The sequence below is a fragment of the Humulus lupulus genome, chromosome 7 (genome assembly GCF_963169125.1).
Source record: "Humulus lupulus chromosome 7, drHumLupu1.1, whole genome shotgun sequence".
NCBI lineage: Eukaryota > Viridiplantae > Streptophyta > Magnoliopsida > Rosales > Cannabaceae > Humulus > Humulus lupulus.
In genome coordinates, this window is record NC_084799.1 from 70,324,746 (window position 1) to 70,330,810 (window position 6,065).

Below are 6,065 nucleotides of genomic sequence, written 5' to 3' on the forward strand. Positions count from 1 at the left end.
CGCTTCCTATGGAATTTGGGCAAAATTTCTAGAGCATTCACTATACTGGGATAGACGTGCATGGCCATTAACGCACGGGCTGTTTTGATTACACCCTTGAAAGGTTGGTGCGTGGTACGATGTTAGAAATAGAGTTCAAGACTACGCGTCACTCTAGTATAATCTAAATCGTATTCACTACGCAAATGTTCAAATCGAAAGATACATTTGTTTATGCACAATCTTATAGATTCTGAAATTGCTCAAGAAAATATTTTTTAAAAATTCAAGTGGGGGATTGTTGGAACCTTTTGTTATGAATTATTAAAAATTGATACATTTGTGTGTGATATGGGAAAAGTCCCACATGGATTTGGAACACTCTTCTTGGAGTGTATATATATTGCAAATGCAATGACTTGGGGTGTGCCCCAAGGGGTACCCAGTTTTGTGCGAATGGGTGAGGACTCACACACTTGACCACCACACACGCGCGCGCGCCGCCGCCGCCGCCGTCCGTCCGACCGAGCTGAGCTGAGCTGGCTGGCGGGTGGGTGGTGTGGTGTTAACGTTTTATTTTTTAAACAAAGGTATCTAAACGTTTATATCATTTTATTAATTAAATTAATTTTAAAACGTTCATTTTAATAATACCAAAAACGGTTTTATTTTTATTAATTGAAGATAAACGTTTTTAGCCGTTTAATCCTTAATCCTCCTCTGATTTATTAAGAAAAAAACGTTTTTGACCATTTTGGGGATTTCTCTGTGTATAAATAAGATAGAACCTTTTTCAGAAAAAAAATACAACAAACAGAGAGTTCCTTTTGGGTTCTGGGTTCTGCGAGAATTTTTCAGAGAGCAATTTTTTATAAAGGGTGTACAAGAACGATCCTCTCGGTGCAGGGAGGATTCGTATCAGAGGCTGTTTTATCCTGGGGACGGCGTGGTTGATAGACTGCCGTGCACACTTGGGGCAGAGCCGCGAAACGTCTTAAAGAGAGCGACTTTGTCCGCGACTCAGCCAGAAATATTGATCGGTAAATTCGTTCCATTTTATTTTCTATTGTGGAATATCAATGGTTGATAGCATGCTATGCCTCCCAAATTTTGTTCAAGTTTAGTTAACATTGTCTATTTTGTCCTATTTTATTTCTCTCAGCATATTATTGTGTAATTGTGAAAAAATACTTGAAAAAAAAACCTAAATCTTGTCCTTTCACCATAAGCAATTTTTGCTTAAAGGAAATTTGAACAAAATTCTCAATTCGCCTCTGCTAATTAACCTCGGGGAGTTGTTAATAGTGTTCGAGTAAGTGGAATCAAATAGGCTTGGGACAAGTAAACCATAAAAATTATATTGATGTGAAATCTCTAAAAATTCTAAGTATGCTCCGTGGTTGCGGTTTTAACGAATCATCCACATCAGAAAATTATTTGTTTGAGATTATCTTAGTTGCCTTGTTTGTGAAAATTGTATGCATCATTGGGAACGTAACTCTAAAAGTCGATTAGTAAAAAGACGTTTATCTTTGTTTGAAATTGAAAGTGTTAGTAAAAATCTGAGCATCATGGAACCAATTGCTAATATCAATAGAAATCATGTTGATGAAAATGTTGTGCCTGAAAAAACCTTGCTTGAATATTTTGCACCTATTTCATCTAATGCTCCTTCATGTATTGTTTTTCCTATGACTTCTGCTACACATTTTGAGCTTAAACCATTAATCATTCAATTATTTCCATCTTTTTATGGGTTAGATAGAGAGGATCCTTACATGCATGTCGAAGATTTCTTAGAAATTTGCTCAATATTTAAATTTCAAAAAATTTCTGATGAGTCGGTCAAACTAAGATTATTCCCTTTTCATTAAAAGACAAATCAAAAGCTTGGTTGAATTCTCTTCCCATGGGGTCTATAACACATGGGATCAATTTTATATAAATTCTTGCTGAAATTTTTTCCTATGTCTAAAACTGATAGTCTAAGGAGACAAATCTTCGAGTTTTCTCAAAAAGATATTGAAGAGTTTTATGAATGTTGGGAAAGATTTAAAGATTTATTATTAAAATGTCCTCATCATGGTTTAGAAAAATGGAGACTTGTAAAATATTTTTATGATGGTTTGACTCCCTCTAATCGTCAAATGATTTAATCTATGCATATCGAATTTTTTTTAAAATTTCAAGGACAAGGGGCTTGGGACGCCCTCGAAGATTTATCTGTCAATTTACAACAATTGAATTATTTTTATCCTAGGTCTAGGTCAACTAATTCACCAAAATGAGGAGGAAGGTATGAAGTAAAATATGAATTAGACTTAAGAACATCCTTAGACAAATTAGCGAGAAAAATAGAAGCTTTAGCCATAAGCCAAACTATAAATTCTCCAATAAAACCAAGAGAAGATGTTTGTTCTATATGTTCTAGTTCTTGCCATAATGCACAATCATGTCCTTCCTACCAAGAAGCCTTTTCTGAGGAGACCAATGCTCTTCATGCTTACGGGAAACCAAATGATAGCCCATTTTCATTCACTTATAATCCAAATTGGAGAAACCATCCAAACTTTTCATGGAGACAAAACCAACCTCTAATGGATCAAGGGCACCAATACAACACGCAAAACCAAACTCATGTCCCACAAAATCAACGATATCCTCAACAAAGGAAACCTTCCTTTGAAGATACTTTACAACAATTTATGCAATTCACTAAAATAATCCTACAAAATCAATCTCAATCAATTACCAAACTCGAGACACAAGTAGGAAAACTCGCTACTGCTTTAGATGATAGAGAAAAAGGAACATTCCCTAGTCAACCTATCCCAAATCCAAAAGGTCCGGAAAGATTATTGTCATACCTGATTACATACCCGAGGTTGAAAAAGAAAAAGAAAAAGAAAAGAGTCAACCTTCTAGTTTTAATGCCAATGACTCTTCAAATGAGGATAGTCAAATCCATCATTTCATTCCATAAGCCTCATTCCCACAAAGATTACTTCCAATTAAAAAAAGGCGGTCAATATAATGACATCTTAGAAGTATTTAAACAAGTTAGTATCAATATCCCTTTCTTAGCTGTCATTAAACAAATTCTCGATTACTATAAATTTTTGAAGGATCTTTGTACTTTAAAAAGAAACACTAATGTTCCTAAAAATGTGTTTTTAACTAAACAAGCTAGTTCCATTATTCAATATAAGAGTCTTATTAAATATAAAGATCCTGGGTGTCCCATAATTTCATGCATTATTGGTGATCATTTTATTAACAAGGCTTTACTTGATTTAGGTGCTAGTGTGAATTTATTGCCTTATTCTGTTTATAAGCAACTTGGTCTTGGTGAACTAAAACTGTAACATCCCAAATTCCCTAATATGGCTTCTTGCCTAGATTAGGGACCTGGGAGGCAATAGTTGTTTTTAATTATGTGCTAATATGGTATGAGCATGCCATTGTGTGAATTATATTATAATATAACTATGCTTGCATGTTTAGAAATATTAAATATGCGTGTGAGCCCGTTTCTTATAAGAAGGGCATTTTAGTAATTTGACCCATTGAGGGTATAATTGTAAATATGCGTGTGTGTGATTGAGACCACATTATTATGTGAATATATTTGGGTTACTGTAAAACCCAAAAATCCAGGGACCATTACGGTGTGCATTTTAAACAGTGCTAAACTCGCTAATCGAGTCATTTGGCCATAATTGTGTAACTAAATATGATTAGTGTTTTAGGGTGAATTTTTTTGATTAAGATACAACATTTCACTAAAACGTTTACTATATACATTGGGATCCCAAAAATATAATTTAAAGGTTAATTATAAGAGAATATTTATAACTAGTCGACCTAAGCGGCAAAATAGGGTTTAACCCTAGTTCCTCTTTCAACCCTTGGCAGTGGCGGTCGAGCAGCCGCATATGTACACATTGTCACCTAAGCTCTCCAACTCAAGGATGATCCAGCTTTCTTTTGTCTTTACCTGCACCACATAGCACCCGTGAGTCGAAGCTCAGCAAGAAAACTTAATATGCTCATGAACAATAATAACATGTTACCAAATCATAACAGGCATGCCTAGCAATAATAGCCATATTCAAGCATGCAAATAAGTCCAAATAATGATGTTTGTGGGCCCTGCCCTCCTGTATGGATGACTATCAAGTCAATCCAAAACAAATGAGTGATTAACACTTTGAGGTTCTGATAACCATGTTGGGCTTATAGCCTTAAACCAGATGAGTGACTGAGGAGTAAGTCACTAACATGGGTTCCGCACCCTTAGCCATGTGACGATGCAGTCACTTGAGCCTTCTGACCCCGGCTCAGATGAGTGACTAATGAGTGAGTCACTAACATAGGTTCTGCACCCTTAGCCATGTGACGATGCTGTCACTTGGGCCTTCTAACCGTGGCTCAGATGAGTGACTAATGAGTGAGTCACTAATGTAAACCAAATGAGTGACCATGGAGTCACTAATGTGGGTTCCTACACCCTTAGCCATGTGACGATGCAGTCACCTGGGCCTTTTGGCCCTGGCTCTGAGTGACTAGCCATTAGACTAGACAAGCACTTTTAGTTTTCATCAAACTTGAGATCGGTCAAGCATTAATGCTCATGATGAGTCATTCAATGCTATGTCGATTAGATCTAATCTTTTTCGGCTTGCGTTAAACACGCCAAAACCGTTCTTGACTCTTAAGCCAATAACATACGACCAGTGCTCAGTACTACTGCAGAACTTGACTAGTAAGTCACAGCTTCACAATTAATACTGACACCATTGCCGATTTTGATTAATGAGTCAGTGCCATGCACAAGTAAGCAATGCAACTAGGCATATATCATATGTCAAATATCCAAATGTAGGGCATTCAGCATGCTTACTTAACAGTCGCTAGCATAATTATGATCATGCACAAATGTAGAGACTCAAGCTCTGATTAAACTCATATTCAACATTCATGTCATGCCCTAATCACATGTTTCTCATGCATCACATGCATCACATACTGGGTGCAGTTTTCTTACCTCTGGTTCGAGCGAGAAATAACAATTGAACGACCTTTGAGAACGATCAATCCTTTGAACCCTTAGCGATCACCTAGTCATAACCAAATATAAACTCCATTAATGAAAATCAACCATAAAAGGTTCTTGACTTAAACCTCACTCTCGGAACCTCAAATCGTACTCAAATGGTGAGTAGATTCAATCCCGAGCCTTAGGAATTGAAACCCCAAGCCAAAAACCCTCAAAAGTGCCCAAAATATGCATCAGGAAAAATAGGGTAGCGCTGCCCCCCTAGCACCCTAGCGCTACAACCAGGGGAGTCTGGCCCTGGACAGCGCTGTAGCACTAGAACCAAGCTGGAACAGCCTTGGTTCCTCCTCCTTCGAGTCTTCCATTCCCAACCTGAAAAACAAGCTTCCAAACCTCATTTAAACCCCCAAATGAACCCAAATACCATATACACAAGTCCTAGGCAACATAACCTAAACAACCCTTGCCAAAATCAATCCTCAATATCAACCTTGAAAATCTAGCTAAAATCCAAATGAAAACAGAGTATGAAACCAGAGTTTTAATGGCTAGAAACTCACCTCAATCTCAGTATCACATCCTCTTCAATGGTAGAACATAACTCTAGATCATCAAAGCTTGGTTCCTCAAAAAGAGCTTCAAAATTCAAAAGAAAAAAAGAGAAAATGATGATCGGGAGAAGGTGAAGGTGATGCTCTATTTTCTACAGCCTTCTACAACTTCTCAAAGGTTTATATATATCCCTAGGTGAAAAGACTAAAATGCCCCCAAGCCTATTTAAAACCCTTAACAACTTCCAAGGGCAAAATCGTCATTTCCCACCTATCTCGTTAATCATAATTAACACCCTCCAATTCCCGTTATTTCCAATATTCTAAAATGCTAATAAATCATATCCCATTACCCTTTAATTCCCAACAATGTTCTAATCCTCAAATTACCCCGAGACTCACCCCGAGCCCCGAAATTAACCCCATTATGACCAAACCGATAACTTGCATTCTGAGATCGTCTCATGCCAAAAAGC

The 6,065-nt window shown here is 37.0% G+C and overlaps 1 non-coding gene across 1 annotated transcript; it reads right to left on the reverse strand.

The window, feature by feature from the left end:
- Positions 1-1,961: 1,961 nt before the first annotated feature.
- Positions 1,962-2,068, reverse strand: LOC133793085 (small nucleolar RNA R71). The gene has a single exon (XR_009874546.1). It is a non-coding gene; the product is annotated as a small nucleolar RNA R71 (small nucleolar RNA).
- Positions 2,069-6,065: the final 3,997 nt, after the last annotated feature.